The sequence below is a fragment of the Macaca nemestrina genome, chromosome 16 (assembly GCF_043159975.1).
Source record: "Macaca nemestrina isolate mMacNem1 chromosome 16, mMacNem.hap1, whole genome shotgun sequence".
NCBI lineage: Eukaryota > Metazoa > Chordata > Mammalia > Primates > Cercopithecidae > Macaca > Macaca nemestrina.
Genome location: NC_092140.1, coordinates 32,973,656 through 32,993,929, shown reverse-complemented (window position 1 = coordinate 32,993,929; position 20,274 = coordinate 32,973,656). Strand labels below are relative to the sequence as shown.

Below are 20,274 nucleotides of genomic sequence, written 5' to 3'. Positions count from 1 at the left end.
ATTCTCCCTATGTCCCTGTGGTGAAAAGCTTTTAATATTTTTGTTTTGTTTAAATATATTATCGGCTTTAGGGCTATGGATTCTGATTTCTGTGTTGTCCAGACACAGATCCCCCTCTTCAAATTATTATAGTTTGATCAAATGTCTTAATATTTTGTGGTATGGTATCTCACTCATTTCTTTTTCTAAAATACCTAGCTTATTTCTAGCCACATGTTCTTTCTATGACCTTTAGAAACAATTTGTTATGTTCCCTTAAAAGCTCCATAGGGAATATCATATTAGAGGCATTTGTTTAATAGTTCTAAGAAATTGAGTATATTTTAAATATTTAGCATTTCCAAGCAGGATATTTTCACATTTGTTTTGTTAATCTACAGTAAATTTGTGTACTTTCCTTTGTATGCTTTTGTGCATTTGTTATTCAAATTTAAGTAAAAGTATTTTATAACTTTATTGCAAGTATGACTGGAAGGCATGAGATTTAAACTTACACAGTAAACATGTTTTAAAAATCAATTGTACTTGTAGCATTTTCTGTGCAAAAGATTTTCTTATTTTTAATAAGTTAATATGAAACTAAAAGCATAATACTCCCATCCATTTGGTATTTAGGCTGGTTAATATTGCTATACACTTTAAAATACAGAAATTAATACTTTCATTACATGTTTTACTGGTCCAACTACTTTTGACTACTGTGTCTAGCTATGGATGCTGCACAATAAGACAGGCATATAAGGTAAAATTGTCTAGCAAAGGAAGATAAAGATTGTGAAGATTCTGGGAAATATTCCAAACATGAAATAATTTTAAAAGTTCAGAGTGTTTAGCTCAAAGAAGGGAAGGTTTAACATATTAGATGTTACAAAATATGTTAAGAGTTGTCCTGCTGAAGGAGTAGATTCTTTAGAGGTCTGTTATATGACAAAATTAGGACCAACAGATAGATTCAATGATTACAACTTTGATACAATGTCAAGTGAAACCTTGTAACTTCTAGAAAAGTATAAAAGGGAACAGGTCTCTTTTCTAAGGTGCTGAACTCTGGTTGGAACTGGTCAGGCCATCTGTCAGGGATGCAGGGTAAGACATTCTTAAACTGGGTTGAGGCCTGGCCTCAATGACCTTGGGTCCCGTCCAGCTGTGATTCTCTCATTAGAATGTCACGCAGTGAAGGTGGTCCCTGCAGTTGTGGAGCCTCATTTTAGTCATTTCAGTAGTCATTGCTAGTGCCAACTATGATTTTATTCTTCTGTCAGTTCTGTGCTGTCAAAATTCTGTTTGTGCAGAACAACTCCCTATTCCCTGCACGTGCAGTTGAAAATTTGAGTTTGCAAAATTGGGAGTTTCCTTCTTATATATAAATGGTTGTTCTAACAGTGACACAATTTCCTTTGCCACAGTTTTTCATCCTTTAAAAAAATTCCTACCATATCATGTAGAAATCATTTTAAAATAATCTCAGGTTCTCAGCCCAAAATACAGAACCATTTTTTTTCTCCCAAAATTTGTGGAATCCAGAATGGAAATCATCAGAATAATAGCTCTTTACAATTCAGGGTATTTATTGCATCAAGTCTGTTATACAATAATATCTTATTTGAGGAGAAATCTTATGATATCACTTCTACATCTAAGCTTATGAATTTAAAAAGGAATCAAATCTACATTGTATGCCAGTATCAAATTATCACATGCACCCCATAAATATGTACTTTTATTATGTATCCAAAAAATTAAAAAAGAAATCTAGGCAATAATATATCATGTAGGGATATTATAACTGCTGTAACATTGTATATATGTCCTCATTAGGAGCACAAATAAAATGAAGATCTGAAGGAATTGGCCTTTAAAACTTGATCTAGGTCTTTTGTTGGAGGGAAGGTGGCCACACCATTTACCACAAACTTAATTCCTTTGTCATGTGCTTGCTGTGCTCTGGTGCTCAGGCAACACCATGCTGGCGTTGATTTTCTTAAATTTTCAAATAAGGAAAAAAGCATGAATACTCCTTTTCAGAGCATTCTTGTTTTTATTTCAGGGGTCTTTTTCTTTTTAACAGAATCATTCTCTTAGGGCTCTGAGAGGTCTGGAAACTCTGGGTGATGGTGCATTCCCTGTCTTGTGCTGTCACATTATCTTGGCTCATCGAAGGAGGCTGAAAGCCTGACCATATCCTCCCTGGTGCCTGGACAGCCAGTTTTGTGTAGCCTTCCCTGTGATGTGTCCCTATCCTTTTTCCAATCCTCCTTGCTCTGGGACCTACATCCTGTGTTCTTGTCCACCCTCCACCCTTCCCTTTTTGAGTACATCATTTATTGCCGTCTTAGCTTTGGAGTATAATAAAGTGTATAGACTCACACACAGACCATTTCTGATTATTGGTCCTTGTTCTCATAGTTTATTTTGGTAGTGATCTTCACCTCATTTTACTATAAACTGGCCTTTATTTCATTTTCCCTCTAAAGTCAGACCCTCACCCCAACTACTTTTTACATTGGTGTTTAGCATTCTAGAAGCTTACGTTCCATTCTATACTGGTTTTATACCAGTTTAGTTTGGCCAGATGTCTAGTTCTGCCCTGAGAAAGTTCATTATATATCATTTATGGATACTTAAAAATAGTCATGTTCATAATTTAATCCTATTTTTTTTTACTTCTGTAGCTTCAAAGGATGCATCTCTTTTGAAAATTATAGTTATATTTTAATAAAGTAGCCTTTTATTCCTAATTAATTTCTATTACCTCCAGAATTAGCCTTCCTCAGCATGTCTTTTAATGCTCATGTGATATAGTTTCTAGATCCCACAGCATCCTCTGAAGAGTCTTCACACAAACTCTCCACTAGATGTGTTTCATTTTATCGTATATATAACATTTTTTTTTTTTTGAGATGGAGTCTTGCTCTGTTTCCCAGGCTGGAGTGCAGTGGCACTATCCTGGCTCACTGCAACCTGCATCTCCTGGGTTCAAGCGGTTCTCCTGCCTCAGCCTCTTGAGTAGCTGGGACTACAGGCACATGCCACCACACCCAGTTAATTTTTGTATTTTTAGGAGAGACAGGGTTTCACCATGTTGGTCAGGATGGTCTTGAATTCCTGACCTCAGGTGATCTGCCTATCTCAGCCTCCCAAAGTGCTGAGTTTACAAGCACGAGCACTTTAAGGCTCACTGCACTAAATTCAGTATTCCAGAGAGAGGCCCCTTCTCACTCATGCACTAAGGAATTGTGACGAGTTTACTGTGGGAGGAATATAAAGTGTGAGAATCAAGTTGGGAGGAAATGAGGCTGGAAAAGTAAGCTGGGGACAAATCATGAATCATTTTGAGCCATGCAAAGAAATTTTGGATTTATACTATAGAGGCATAAGGGTTATGATGGAAGGCAATAACAAGAATGGCTTATTATTTGTGTTATTGTTTGAAGTTTAGTATATTATTCCTATATTCACGTGTGAAATCTTAAGTGTACAACTGGATGAATTTTTGCATGTATCTTTACCCCTCTAATCAGCACATAAGTCAAGATATCAAACATTTCTGGCACTCCAGAAGGCTCCCTCAGTCAATAGATAGTTTCTTACCTCGTGGGTTAGCTCCATTCTGACCCCTAACTTATGTTAGTTTTGTCTGTTCTTATATGTGTGTTTTCAGAAACATGCAAAATGTTTCTTATAGTGTTTTTCCATGTGTATTTGTTAGATGAATAAATGAATGAGAGAGAAAAGGACGAGGCAAAGAATCCAAGATTTCTATTCAGGAAGCTAATTTCATTAATCCATTTTTTTTTTTCATTTGTTTAACTGATTATGAACTTGTCTAACTGAACTTCATCCAGGTCATAAGTTTTGTCTTTTACATGAGGATATCATTAAGATACTTAGTAAAATGATATACTGAAATTGAGATAAAGTATAACTATGAAATTTCTCTAAATTGCCATTTTAGGAATTTTGTCAATAAACTACATAATTTTATTTTCATAATTTGTTTATAACAAATCATTTGGGGTCTTTAACGTACCCCTTCAATTACTGATAAATTGTATATATAATGAATGGTGGAAATTTTTCTGAATTGTGTTATTTATATAATAATCTCTTTCATCTAGCAGTGTCTAGAACATAAGAAAAAACTATGAAATATGTTTGATGAAGTAAACTGAACTGTTGCAACTTAATCTTTTTTTATTTGAATTTGTAGTTGACAAAAATGATGTATACTTATGGTGTACAATATGACGTTTTGAAATATATAGACATTGAGCAGTGGCTAAATCGAGCTAATTAACACATGCATTACTTCATTTTTTTTTTATAGTGCTGAGAACACAATCTGCTCTCAACAATTTTCAAGAATGCAATTCATTCATATTGACTATAGTCATGTTGTACAATAGATTTCTTATTCCTCCTAATTAAATTTTGTGTCCTTTGACCAGTATCTCCCTGACCTATCCTCTGAGTCCCCCCCTTACAACCTGTGCCCCTGATAATCACTATTCTAGTCTGTACTGTTTTTTTCCCTTCCAACTTTTATTTTACGTTCATGGGAACATGTGCAGGTTTGTTACATAGGTAAACTGTGTGCTTTGTATACAAATGATTTTATCCTCAGGTAGTGAGGACAGTACTCTCACCTTCTGCCATGAGTGGACGCAGCCTGTGGCCCTTGCCAGGTGCAGATGCCCAATCTTAACCTTCTGCAAGTAATTCCAGAGACCTGAATTGGGCTAAGATGAAAATGAGACAATGCACAGCAGTAATATTTAGAAGCAAATATCAGCGGAAATTGATGGTGTTTTGGGTGCAAGGAGTAAAGTGAGTGAGATAAATAAATAAAAAGATAATAAAAAGACATAACAAATGTCATGATACAGACAAACAGGGAACATTATGTAAGTTCAGGGTAAGGAATTTAATCTATTTCAGGGACACTGGGTATGGCTAAGGAGAAGGAGGCATCAGATTTACTCACTTGAAGGCTGTTAAGAGGTGGGCCAGTTGCAGAATTTTAGTGGATTTTAGAGACATTGAAAGAAAGCTGCTTTTTAAGATCCTGGTTGTAGAAGGAGAGCAATTGCTCTGAGGCAATGGCTAAAAAATCATGAAAAGCCATGGAAGGGATTTTTAATGTAATGGTAGTGAATAGAGACTATGTGCATCCTAAAGTGGAAGAACCATTAGAAAGTGAGAATAATGCACAGAAATGATGGGATCATCTGTGGATCACCATTCTGGAGAAGAAACATTTCAGGGTACAGGGTATGAATAATCCGATTACTGCTTCCTCTGCTCCAGGGTAAACAAGATATGTATAGGTGCAGCTGTTGGTGAGGAAGCAAGAGTTCAGGAATGGGTTCATAAGGGACTCAAACTTTTTCTGTGATATCAGAATAGAAATAATCTTCTGTGAGGTGAGAGCATGTTGAGACAGAGAACATGAGGGTGAGGACAAAATTTTGAAATGGCCATTCAAGGAACTAGGAGTGGGAGCTTATTCAGAATATATAATTGGATGACTAAGTCATTTTGAAAGAACATATGAAAATGTATAATATAAAGTTTTGTTGGGATAATCTAATCTATATGGTTGTGTGAGTGTGTATATATATTTAGATGTGCTGGGCATCCAGAGCAGTTATTTTGCCAGGATACATTGAAAGAAAACAAAAGTAAAGATGTGGAGGGTTATGAACCATTGAAGATGGGGAAGAAGGTGGTACCAGAATTTTTTTGGCAAGCAAAGACAGATAGCAAAATTTTAACGACAAAAAATTGTCTTTTTCTGAAAAAAAATAAAAAGATATTGGGGTTTCGTTGGCTGAAGTGAAACAGTAGTTGCAGGCTGACCATGGGAGCAGTTGTAAAAGTCAAGTGAAAATCATGTCTTTTCAGTTGAGGCAACCAGCAAACTCTAAAGCCATTAGGTCTTAGAAGGGTCATCTATATTATTTGGGGGTCTCTCCAAATTATGACTGCTATAGTTTGGATATTTGTCCCCTGAAACCTCATGTTGAAATTTGATCTCTAATACTACAAATGGGAACTAATGGGAGGTATTTGGGTCATGAAGGCAGCTCCCTCATGAACAGATTAATCCCCTTCCTGGGGGAAGTCACATGAGTGAGATCTCGCTCTCACTCGATTAGTTTCCAGAAGAGCTGGTTGATAAAAGGAGTCAGGCACCTTCCCTCTTGCCCTTGCTTCTCTCTCACCAAGTGATCTCTGCATACGCCATCTCCCCTTCACCTTCTGCCATGAGGAGAAGCAGCCTTTGGCCTTTGCCAGGTGCAGATACCTGAAGGGGTGGCCTGCCCCTCCACACCTGTGGGTGTTTCTCGTTAGGTGGAACGAGAGACTTGAGAAAAGAAATGAGACACAGAGACAAAGTATAGAGAAAGAAAAAGTGGGCCCAGGGGACCCGCGCTCAGCTTACAGAGGACCCACGCCGGCACCGGTCTCTGAGTTCCCTTAGTATTTATTGATAATTATCTTTACCATCTTAAAGATAAAGGAGTGGCAGGACAATAGGATCGTTTTAGGGAGAAAATCAGCAGTAAGACATATGAACAAAAACCTCTGTGACATGAATAAGTTTAAAGGAAAATGCTGTGCCTTGAGATGCATATGCAAACATCTCCATAAACCTTTTAGCAGCATTGTTTCATCGTATCACATGGGAATAAACCTTGGACAATACCTAGCTTTCCTAGGCAGAGGTCCCTGCGACCTTTGGCCATGTAAGTGTCCCTGGGTAGTTGAAATTAAGAGAATGGTGATGACTTTTAACCAGCAAGCTGCCTTCAGGCACTTGTTTAACAAAGACACATCCTGCACAGCCCCAAATCCATTAAACCTTGAGTCACTGCAGCACATGTCTCTTGCAAGGACAAGGTTGGGGGCAGGGTCACAGATTAACAGCATCTTAAATACAGAACAAAATGGAGTCTCTTATGTCTACTTCTTTCTGTATAGACACAGTAACAGGCTGATCTCTCTTTCTTTTCCCCACAGATACCCAATCTTGAACTTTTGCAGACATCAGGATCATGAGCCAAATAAATTATTTTCCTTTATAGACTACCCACCCTCAGGTGTTCCTTTATAGTAAAACAAACTAAGACAATGGTACTGAGGAAAATTTGCTTTTGAAAACTTTTTTTTTAAAAAAAAGACATTCTTTTTTTTTTCAGTGTCACGATTAGCCTATTACATTTAGCAATCAGCAGCATGGGTGCAAAAAAAATCTACATTAAAAATTTTGTTGGAATGCCTTATGTTTTCCACAAAGCAGAAACTAAAATAACCTGGTATACAATTAGTTACAAATATAGTCTTTGAGTCTTTTGCCCATACACATGAGTATTGTCTAAGGCATGTCTTTATGGCAGCTATGTCCTGCCACCACAGGGCTTGGCTGAGTTCACAAATCTGTTGTAAACTGTAGCTTTCCTGTCACTTCTCTGGCTCTTTTCTCCAGCTAAACTTTGTTTCCTGACAGAAATTAAAACCTTCTGCCACTGTGATTAACTACTGCTGCTATTGGAACCATCATTGTAGCCACTATGGTTTTGCGGTTGGGCAAAGTGTTGACTTCCACCATTAAAGGGTCTAGAGCTTCTGCCGCCAAAGTTTTCTCCCCTCGTGGCTTCAAAATTTAAGGATTGCTTATTGTAATTTCCAAAATCCTTGTAGTTTCAACCACCTCTCAAACTGATCCCGTCATTATCAATTCCATTATAGCCATGCCCACTGTCACTATATCCACCACCACCATGATTGCTACCAAAACCTCCTTGACCGCTGTGGTTTCCTCTATGACTCAAGTTGTCATCTCCATCGAAATCACCTCCACAACTTCAACCAAAGCTTCCAGAACTACTTTGACCTCTTTGGCTGGATAAAGCACCAGCCATCTCTTGTTCAGACAGAACTTTTTTACTTCACAGTTGTGGCCATTCACAGGATGGTATTTCCAAATGACAGTCTTATCCTTGGAGGCATGGTCATCAAAGGTTACAGAACCAGAGTCCCTCTTCTTGCCATTGCCTCTGTCAGTCATGATTTCAATCACTTTAATGCTTACATACTGTTCAAAATAATTATTTAGGTATTATTTTTTAGTGACTTCTTTAATGCCACCAATAAAGATCTTTTTTTTTTAATTTTTAATTTTTTATTTTTTTACAGTTAAGCAGGCCCTTGGTGTTTGAGAATCTTCTCTTGAGACAACCCTCTTTGGTTCCACAACTCTTTCATCCACCTGTGTGGCCTTGCATTCAAGGCTGCATCCACCTCCTCCACAGCGGCATATGTGACAAACCCAAAGCCTCCCAAGCATTTGGATCTCTTACTGCTGCACAGTCCAGTAAGCATTCCACATTGCTCAGAATGGCTTCTCAGAATCATTGGTTATTTTAAAGCCCAACCTTCAAACAGATGAAGAGCTTCCTCAGCTGTTTAGGCTCTTTGGGAGGCTCTGACTTAGACATGATGGCAGTGGGAGAAGAGATTTAGAGATGGTTTCTCTGTGGCATTCACCAGTAGAAGGCTTGAAAACTTAAGTGTCAAAAAGTAAAATGTAATGCAACACTCCATGAAATGGTATTGTAAATCTTGTATTATTTGGCTTCCTGTGCCCAAGGTTCTCTTAAGTAACAGTAGGGAAAAATAGATTCCAAAAAAGGATGACAAACAAAAATAAATGAACAAATGAATGAATGAATAATGGTGGGTCTATGAGGGTAGTGGAAAAAAGAGAAAAGAAAGTTTTGAAGAGATACTCCAGGGTTTGTCATGTTTGAATGTCCACTGCAGTTCTGCCAGCTCCTGACCAATGAAATTTGGCCATGCTAATGAATCAGATTGCTCATCAGTAAAATAGAGGTGATATTGCAACTATTGTATATGGTAGTAGTGACAAATATCACCTGTTACATACCTAAAATAGTGTATGGTAGTAAGTGCTTAAGAAATGTTAGTATTTATTATCATTTTATTATTTATCTAACTCATAATTAAGATGACGAACACTGCAAAATGGAAAACAGTTCATAATAAAGCCATATATATGTATATATATACACACAAATATATATATCAGTATTTATAAAAATGTTTCCTTTAATCATGCAAATAATAGGGTCTTGGTAGGCAGTCTCTTTCTATTTTCCACAAATTCAAAGCATTGTTTTGAATAGATTCAAATAGATTTTTGATATCTGCAAGAATCACCAGCAACAGAATCACCAGGACACAACCTAGCATTTCAGAGTTAGAATCCTTCTGCTAGAAAGTGGAAGAAAAGGAAAGATGTCATTTACAATGTTGATTTTAGGGACAGCTCATTCATCTCAAAGAGATTCGGCTCCCTGCTCTCAGAAAATCTTGGGATTAGGCTTTTTTGTCCTCTTTCACAATTGCATCCTTTTAATAAAATGAATGTATCAGGAGAAGAAATAGTTATAACAGTAATTTTTAATTATTTAAGAAATATATTTCCTGGAAATAATTGCTGCCAATTTTTAAGGAAGTTGAGGCTCAGATTTAGATAAATGGAATGAATAGACTGCTCTTAACACTTTCAACAAAGTTATAAATATGCATATTGCTGAAGATCTAAGATTATTTTTAATTCAACAGAAAGAAACTGTAGTGCATTTACTGCCATGACATGCAGTGCATCTAGAATTGGCCTGGATTAGCATGCCTTCCCTAGGCCTGGATTCTTTTCTTAGGAATGTTGAGGGGGATTCTGCTTACTGTGGGAAGAAAATTTTCCTTTAATGATGAATTTATCTACCAGATTTTTAAAAATACATATATATTTTTGGAATTTGTTGAGTAGGTTGTATTCTCACTGTTCTTGGTACACTGACTGTATCTCCCGGATTTAGCCTACCACCTTACCTCTCAAAACAATTGTTACCATGTGCCCAAATAGTCTTTCTCCCAGTCATTATCAGTGTGTAAAAGTCATCTGAGAAGTGATAAAAGGAAGTCTTTAAAAACTTTAAGTTTTCCATTTTGAGAGGCTGAGGCGGGTGGATCATTTGAGGTCAGGAGTTCAAGGCCAGCCTGGGCAACATGGTGAAACCCTGTCTTTACTAAAAATACAAAAATAAGCTGGGCATGGTGGAGAGTGCCCGAAATCCCAGCTACTCAGGAGGCTGAGGCAAGAGAATTGCTTGAACCGGGAGGCAGAGATTGCAGTGTTATGAGATCACGCCACTGCACTTCAGCCTGGGTGATAGAGTGAGATTCCATTTAAAAAACAAAAACAAAAACAAAACTATGTTTTCATTTAGAAAACAGTTTTTCAAGAATGTTGTGTGATTTCTTTTTTTTTTTTTTTGTATTATGAAAGCAGATGGCCTTATGGTATAAGCACATAATCGTGACAACAGAATCCTCCTTCATCACTCATTCACTTAACAAATGTAATAGTACTTATTAAGCACCACCAAATATCAACATTGTGGTAAACACTGGGTTTACAAGGATGGAAAACTTTCTTGCTTTTGAGGAACTTAAGATATGGTTGGCTTCTAGTGTTGTAAGCAGAGAGGAACATTTGCAAATTATTTAAATAGATTAATATTCTTTAAGAACTCATGGCAGATCATCCATATACCTTTTACCCTTAATATTGTAAAAATTACATTATTTGCAATATTAGAGCTAAAAATATTTTTATACCATTGTTTTCTTAAAAAAAGTTATGAATGTACACCTGATTATAATTAATTCAAAATAATACAAAACATACTGGTTAAAGGATGAAAAATCTTGCTTCTTATTTTTCTTTCCTTTTCTCTTCAGCTTTCTTGGCAAAAGGCAAAAACTACTAATGGTTTAGGTGTATTCTTTGCAAGATTTATTTAATGAGAATGAATGTCTTGGTGTGTGTCTTCTCATCCAGGAACATGAGATTTTGCTGCATTTAGATATTTTTTCTACTATATTTTCTAATTTCTTGTTGCCAATGAATGGAAAAGTTATTTTTGGTTTATATATTTCCACCTTTAGCAACATTACTATCTGCTTATATTTTTTCCAATATTTCTAAATTGAATCTCTGTATGTTCTAGAGAAATATAAATGCCATCTATACATAATTATATTATCTTTATTTGCAGTGTTCATTATTTTCTGTTATTGCACCTCTTGGATCTCTGGAACAATGTTGAGAAGTAGTGATGGCATTTCAGTCAAGACTTGGTTGCAAATAGCATATATTAAACTTAGTTAAACAGTGGAAGCTAATATGAGATTCACACAGTTGCAGAAAGAAAAGTCATCGTAGCTTGGCCTGAAGAATAATCAAAATTAGTAACTGAAATTCAGCCAGCACTTGTCTGAATAGCTCAATTTTTAATTTTCCCTCATTTTGGCCTCCGTTTCTACAGCTACTGACTTCCCACCTACTGATGGGGACCACAGATACAGAGCTCTTCATGTGTCATATCTCAAAACTTTTGGCTACCACTTAGGATTGAATGTTTCTTCAGCTTCAGTTTGAAAACACTCCAGAAAAGAATAATGATTTTCTTGGCTTACCTAAGAGTTTTAGCCTTAAACAATGACCTAGAGATTGGTGGCACCCTTTACCCCTACCATATACTTGTCTTGCTGTGGGGAGAAATTCCCCACAGAAAAGAGTTATTTTCTAGATGAAAGGAATAGTGCTAAGCAAACAAACAAAAGATGTTCCCTGTAGTGGATGTCCTCACCTTTTTGATGTCTTTAAAGAGAGGCCAGTCACGATGGCTCACACCTGTAATCCCAGCACTTTGGGAGGCCGAGGTGGGTGGATCATGAGGTCAAGAGATCGAGACCATCCTGGCTAACATGGTGAAACCTTGTCTCTACTAAAAATACAAAAATTAGCTGGGCGTGGTGGCGTGCGCCCGTAGTCCTAGCTACTCGGGAGGCTGAGGCAGGAAAATCACTTGAACCTGGGAGGCAGAGGTTGCAGTGAGCCGAGATCGCACCACTGCACTCCAGCCTGGGCAACAGAGTGAGACTCGTCTGAAAAAACATTTTAAAAAAAATGAAAATAAAACAAATAAATAAAGGGATTGCAGCAAATATATGTTCGTGTAGTGTGATGTGTGATAATTGCTATAATTTTCTGGTTGATACATTTTATAAAATAAGGAATTGGTGTTAAATATGTATATAATGTGTTTTCAGCATTTGTCTAGATCTTTATATTGTACTTTAAAGTCTATTTTGTTAGGCCTTCTTTAACTTACTTTTTAATGATGTTAACAATACTTTTATTTTCTTCATTTTGATGAAGACACTTAACTTGAGATCTACCCTCTTAACAAATTTTTAATTGCACAACACAGTATTGTTAACTATAGGCACAATGTTGTGTAGGGGATCTCTAGAACTTATTCATCTTGCGTAACTGAAACATTATACCCATTGAATAGCAACTGTCTCTTTCTTTCCACCCTAGTCCCTGACAACCAGCATTCTACTCTCTGTTTCTATGAGTTTGTCTATATTAGACATCTCATGTAAGTGGAATCATGTGGTATTTGTTCTTCTGTGCCTGGCTTATTTTAGCTAGCATAATATCTTCCAGATCTATTCATGCTGATGCATGTAGCAGAATTTCCGTCTTTCTTTTTGAAGTCTGAATAATATTCCATTGTATATATATGCCATATATTATTTATCCACTTATCTATTGATGGAACCAGGTTGTCTGTATACCTCGGTGATTGTGAATAGTGCTATAATAAACATGAGAAAGCAGGTATCTTTTTGAGATCCTGATTTCTTTTTTTTTGCTATATACTCAGAAGTGGGATTGCTGGATCATATGGTAACTCCATTTTTAATTTTTTGAGGAACCTCCATATTGTTTTTCATGTGGCAGCATAATTTTATACTCCCATGAGAAGTGCATAAGAGTTACAATTTCTTCACATCCTTGCCAATACTTCTCATCTTTCTTTTTTAATAATAGTCATTCTACAGGTGTCAGGTGATATCTAATGTCATTTTAGTATGTAAAAGGTTTTAAACAGGACCAAGTTTCTCTTGCTTTAATTCTTGCTTCCTCTGCTTTATTTTTTTTTCCTCATTTTTTTTTCCTCTTCTCCTTACTCCTCCCTGTCCTCCTTTTTTTGGCCATTTCCTCCCTCTCCGAAGCTTGACAAACTATAGGTTTGGAAAAAAATCTCTTAAAAGATCTGTTCTGATAGTTGTTGGGGTAAAATTTAACCAGTCATTTCAATCAAAAGGTATGAATAACTGGAACAATTTCTAACTTTTTCAGCTGTAAATTTAGTAGCAGTCAGAGATGAAGAAAGCTGCAACCTGGACCAGAACACGTGGACTCATATTCCTCTTCTCCTCTTGTAAAAGCTGCAATCCTGTTGTGGCTCAGAGTCACCTGTAAAGTACCTGTAGTGCAGGTGCTATAGAAGTATATCAGCTGAATAAAGCTGCTAGCGTCTGTTTAAATCATTTCAACTACTTTTTTTCATACCTGACAAGCACAAATAATATAGTTTATAGTGTTCTGAGATTCATAGTGATGAAGATTATTGGCATTCCGGGAAAAACTCATTATTCTAATTCACAGCAGGACTGGATTTTTTAGACTTTATTTGTATTTTTGTATCTTTTTTTATCAATGGGATGGGACTACACTTTTTTTGTAATACTAACCGTTTACATTTTGTAATACAAGATCTGGCCAACGTTAAAGGGTCTTCTGTATTTTCTGTCTTATGAAAGATTTTTCTATATCATGGGAATTCACTACATTTTGATGTTTTTAAGATACTTGGAAATAAAGCTGTTGGGGGTTGATATATTTTTAAAGAGAGAGTTTTTAATCTTCTGTGATTTTCTGGTCATATTGAGTAAATTTTGTTACTTCATATTTTCTTCAAAACTTGTTTTTGTTTCTGAATTCATAGATAAAAATTGTATGTAGTCTCCCATCATTTATGAAATGTTTTCCCGTGTAGTTATGCTGCTTTTTTCATTTTTAAAGCTGTTTATTTGTGATTTCTTACTTTTTTGTGGAGGCAAACATTTGGTTTGTTACACTAAACTCTTCAAAGAAGCAGCTATTGCTTTTGTCTATTATTATTCTTCTTACTGTTAGATTTTCTACTTGATTTATTTCTGCTTTTATTTTTATTAACTCCTCTCTGTGAGTTGTGCCTTATTTTATTTTTCCTTGATCCTTTAATTTTCCTTGATCCTTGAATTGAATGTCTAATTAATTTTTTTAGTCTTTTTTGTTTTCCAATGTATGTGTTTTGGATTATGCAAATTACTCTTAGTAGCACTTTAGGTCTATTCAGCAGGCTTTGATATGTAGTACTTTTCTAAGTAACTTATAATGTTAAAGTTGATACTCTCTGTAACCCTACTGTTATGTTGAAGTGTATTTTATATATTTAAGAGGATAAATTTATTTTGTATACTCTTTGTTTTTCATTTCCAACAGCCAATATTCTGGCAAGATGTTTGAAGCAAGTGCGAGTCTAGTTTAAATGATCTTTCTTCAGCTTTGTGACACTTTATGTGAACTGTTACTTTGTTTTCTTTTCTCAATTCTCTTTGTTCTCTTTCTCTGGAACTACTATTATATGGATGTCCAAATTGAGTCTAGCTTCCATGAGAAAGCTTCTCATGCTATTTCACTCTTTTTCCTTTTTGACTGCCTTCTGGGGGAACTCCTTGGCACTATTACTAGTTAGCTTTCTAATTCAATTTTAGCTAAGTGCATTCTGCTGTTCACCTATCTATGATTTTTTTTAAAAAAATTAAGCAATAATTTTTGTCATTTTAATTGCTTTGATTATTCCTTTCTAAATGACAATGTTTCTCAGAATGCCAAATTTTATCAAATTTCATTGTGGATACTCACCATAATTACTTAATTTTTAAAAAAACTGGTTATGTGATTATTGAATATAGTAATTCTGTTTAGTACATTCAGTTATTTTATAACTTTGCTTTCCTAAAATACTCAAAGATTCATGATATAATTCATTTTGTATATAAGCATCTATGTTATTAGTTTTGTTAGACTGAATATTTATTATAAGCTCCAGTTAAAATTATGTTTGTTCAGCAGAAAAAATTTTTTCTAAGTTTGTAGTTATGTTATTTCTCTGCACTTAAAGTTGTTTGTTTTCTAACTTTTAAAAAATAAGATTTGGCTTAAAATTTTCTGTGATATTAGACTCTTCAAAGTACCAGTCTTTGCTGAAAAATACCAGTACTTTTAAAATTGCTATTCGATAAAAGAAGCCTGGTTTCTCTCTTATCTCTCTCTCTCTCTCTCTCTCTCTCTCTCTCTCTCTCTCTCTCTCTCTCTCTCTCTGTGTGTGTGTGTGTGTGTGTCTGTATACATGTGCAGTGGTAATATGTCCTCTAGAATGGAGATTTCTAGTCTCTTATTGTGTTTATAAACTACTTGGGGCAATACCCTGACTCTCTAGATCATGCACTTCGTTTATGATTTCCTAGGCAATCAGAAAACTCAGTTCTGTTGATGTCAATATTTATCTGAGGAAATTCTGACATTCGTCACCATTAAGATATATCTTAATTTATATCTCTAGATGATAGCCATGATTCATTCATTTTCCTAACCATCACTGCTTCTGGTCAGTAGTAATTCTGGATTCTGGATATAATCTTCATCATCATCATCATCACCATCTCTCTCTCTCTCTCTGTATACACACACACACACACACACACACACACACACACACACACACACACACACACACATATACATATATATATCTCCATCCATCCATCCATCCTTGGGGGTCTATCTGCTTTGTGTGACCCAGGAATCTTCCAATCTTCCACTCTTCTGGTCAACTGAAGGTACCCTTCCAGAATTTCCAGTTCTGCTGTTGCTTATTTCTGTTTCTTATATGTCTTTAATAATTTCAAAGAGATTTTTGCTAGAAAGAGAAGAAATTCATGTGTTTATTTATCAATCTTGCTAAATGGAACTATACTTGATCTATATTTTTACCTACTAAATATTTCCGTTAGTGATAATAATAGTTTTAACAAGTTCTGATAATACAAACGTTTTCTCAACATTTCTTAAATTACTTAAATTACTGCAAAGATATTTAACCTCATATGACTCTGGCTAAAATATTTATTATTCACTTCACCATGGGAATCCTTCTAAGGTTGACTTTGATTTTCTTAGACTTCTTAAGAAAAGGGGTTGGAGAGATACTAGATGACAAATAAAATGTGAAAACTTTTTTTACTTATAAATGATCCTGAGACTGTCTCGCTCCATCATTGTTGGCCAATGCTATGTTGGGCAAGTTACCAATCTCTGTATGCTTCTATTTGGCCATTGAGTTAGATCAAGCGATGCTCTTCAAAATTTAGCATGACTATGAATCATCTGGGTAAGTTGTTAAAATGCAGATTTTGACTTGTAGATCGGAGATATAGCCTGATCATCTGGATTTCTAGTAAGCAACCAGGTCTTGCTGCTATTGTTCGGTGGGGCACAATTTGAGTAGCAAAGATCTAAGAAATAGGAAAAACTGAAAATAAATGCATTCTATTTCCAATTAAATTGATCACCTAATAATATACAAAGAGTGCGTTAGAATCTGTGACCCTAATTTCTCATCTGCCCATGCTCTCTCTTCTGTTCTCAGGGCAAGATAATCTCATACTGTAGATGATATGGTCTGACTCGGTGTCCCCACCTAAATCTCCTCTTGAATTGTAATCCCCACGTGTTGGAGGAGGGACCCTATGGGAGGTGATTCGATCATGGGGGCGATTCCTCATGCTGTTCTTGTGATAATGAGTGTGTGCTCATGAGATCTGATGGTTTTACAAGGGGCTTTTGCCCCCCTTCGCTCTTCACTTCCCCCTCCTGCTGCCTTGCTTCTCTGTCACCTTCTGTCATGAATGTTAGTTTCCTGAGGCCTCTCCAACAATGTGGAACTGTGAGTCAATTAAACCTCTTTCCTTTACAAATACCCAGTCTTGGGCAGTTCTTTATAGCAGCATGAGAACAGACTAATACAGTAAATGTGACTGGTGATAAAGTAACATTAATGATATATCTTGGACCATAGTTTGATTTCAACTAGACTTACATTATAATTATATTCCTCCTCACCCAAGGGAGATCAGCCTAGATCTTATAGTGACTCTTAGTGTGTATTGGGAGAAAGCAGAAGGTGTGTTATCATTGTCTTATCCCATTGTACTATTGTCAGAGGAGGGGCCTGGATTTCTATGATTCCTCTCCCCCAAGAGGTTGTATTAAAGTAGGAACTTTATTGCCTATGGAGTTCTTACCTCTAAGGCCTCCCAGAAGGACAAGTGTCTTACTTCCTGTTGGCCCAGCAGCTTTAACTTTCTAAGTGACAGATTTCACTTACCTTAAGATGCTTGATGGCCAATTTGGAATTATTATCTGTTTTGTGATCAAAGTACTTGTTGTTAGTAAACTGACAGGATGTTTGTTCTCCTTTTTTTCTTAAATCTCTTAACACCAGGAAACAACAAACAGAAAATTTGAGACATTCCATGTAAAACCCCATAACACTAAAGTCATAATTTGGAGTTTATATATTTACTTCTATATTGATGTGTATTCTTAAGTAATTTTTAGGCTTGTATTTTTTTATTCAGACATGAATTGTGAGTTCTTTTTTCCAGGGATTGTGTCATTGTATCTTTGGTACTACTAATATATTCAGTATATTTTGTATACAGTAGGATTCATTTTGTATTTTTGACTGAGTTTTAAATTTCAGTTTAGTAAATATTTTTCAGGAACACTTCATTGCTACCAAGGTACACAAAGAATGACTAATAGTACCTGACAAATTGGACATGGTGATGATTAGATGATTAAATGATATTGATAGTTTTTCCCTAACCCTAAATGTCACAGAAAAACGTAGAGCATATTGTATGGTAGTTGCTTCTGCTAGGGGTGTGTGTGTGTGTGTGTGTGAGAGAGAGAGAGAGAGAGAGAGAGAGAATTCAAAAGCAGATAACGTCTAGTGAACTACAAGTAGCAGAGCTCTTGAAATAACTCTTCCTAAATTATATATCCTGCTTAAGATGATGAAATAAAATTTAAAATGGAGCCTCCATGTTTGTGGACACTTAAAGTGTGGTAATAAAAGCTAATGTGAGGTATCCAAGGTCATGGCAGTGAAAGGAAAGAAAAATAGCAGATAGCACATATGAAAATTACTTCAAGCAATAATATGAAATAAAAGAGAGAGTGACACATTTTTCATCGGGGAACATAAGAACCTACTAAATCCAGTAAAGTCCTTGAATCTTATCAAATTCAGCTTTCTAAAAATCTACTCAGAATATTTCCACATCTCACATCCTATGATGACTCTTTTGAGAACGCAAAAAAGTGGTTGCTAAAAATGTCATTCATTTGGATAATTCTTTTTTTTCAAGTCCTCCTCTACATTTGATGGCTCCCAAGTAATTGTCACGAGCATCTCTTCTACTATCAAAATGTCACGACAATGGATGATAAATTGGATAAAAACCTACCCTTGGCATAAAAGGAAGGTAAATAAACAGAATAGAATATACATATATCTCTCACCATTAACACCCATATCTGTTTTGTGCTGATTTGGAGCAAGACAGTTTTCTACTAAGCCAGAGTTGTCTGCGCTAATCTAAAGGGCAAGGCAAAGAAAAATGCAGTGACAGGTGGACACATTGGGAACTATAATGTTTGCTGGAATATGTCCTTCAATGAAGGAGTCCTTGGTCAAAGTCTCAGTTCCTGACTCATCAGCTTATTCCTTTAATAGCTTGGAGTCAATGATTCTTTCTGGAGCATGCAAAATCTGTCTATGGAGGTCAGTGCAAATGGAAGCATATGAGGAAATAAACTCCCACGCCTTAATTTTTATTTTTTCTGGCTGAACATTTGTTCTTGTCTTAGAATCAGGAGAGCTAATATCACAGGAAGTAAAAGCTATTTCCTAGACTGGTGTATTGCCCAATACCACATCCTGAAGTGCTGAGAAGAGAAAGAACAGCTGGGAAGGTACTAGTGCCAGCTGCTAGAAACCTATTTCCATGATTTTTATGATCCAGAGTAGGAAATTGGGGATGTAAGAGCTGCATGGAGACTTACTCACTACAGGGACCATATTTTTAAAATATCTCTATAATTTAATCCTTGGTACATTGCCCAGCACACATGAGAGGTGCTCAGTAACTGTTACTGAATGTGAATCGATGATTTTCTATTCATCAACCTGACCTTTCACTACCTGGAACAGCTAATGTGATGATAAAAACATGGAATATTGTGTTGCACACACTTTATTTGTTGTATAAACTCTAGGGACTCTTACTATTTAGATATTTACATCGTAAGAAAAATCTACATCTTCTCTGACCTCAGTATCCTTCAAGGTCAATCTGAAATCTATAAAAATATTTTCTTTTTACATTTTCTCATTTTAAAATAATCTTTCATGTAGACTCATTACAGGCCTTTTGAAAACCTAAGCTAGTCATCTTCATTGATTTCTTCCCATTTATATATTCAGTTAGTTCTGAAAGAATCGGCATCACTCAGAATGATTTTTTTCTCACAGAAACACTTTACCTTGTTCACACTTATTATGTTTGTTTCATTAGTCTGTGTGTTGATACAACTTTCATATATTTGTCAAGAAAATGATATTAATCTATATTTCTCAGCTTTTATGATTTTTTGAATTTGATTCATATTAGCAATTCCACAGTCCTATAGCATATTAGAAGTGGATAATAACTTTTAACCCTTAGCCAAGAGCTTCATATTTACATATTTGTATTTTTCAACCTCCTTTCATGGATATCATACTACTGTATGATAGAGTGAACCTTATACTCAGTCATTTTTTTTTCAACTTCTTTTTATTTTTCAACACATTTTTTTCCATAGTGATGGTGTCTTGCTATGTTAGCCAAGCAGGTTGGTCTCAAATTCCTGGCCTCAAGCTGTCCTCCTGCCTTGGTCTCCCAAAGTATTGGAATTAACAGACATGAGCCACTGCATTCAGTCTATTTTTTAAACCCTTAACAAATATTTAGGAGTAAATATCTGTCAGATGTTTTTCTCAAGAAACACTAAGGCATGAAGTTGAGTACCAGTCTGCACTAGCCTATTCTGCCCATATTTCTTTTTATTTTTTAATGATACACACAAATGTTTGGCATACTAAATAGTTC

General features: G+C 35.7%; 1 long non-coding RNA gene across 1 annotated transcript in view; it reads left to right on the top strand.

Annotated features, from left to right (window-relative positions):
- Positions 1 to 20,274, top strand: part of LOC105481693 (uncharacterized) — a 722,106-nt gene that overhangs the window by 257,521 nt on the left and 444,311 nt on the right. The gene's annotated exons all lie outside the window — the stretch shown is intronic.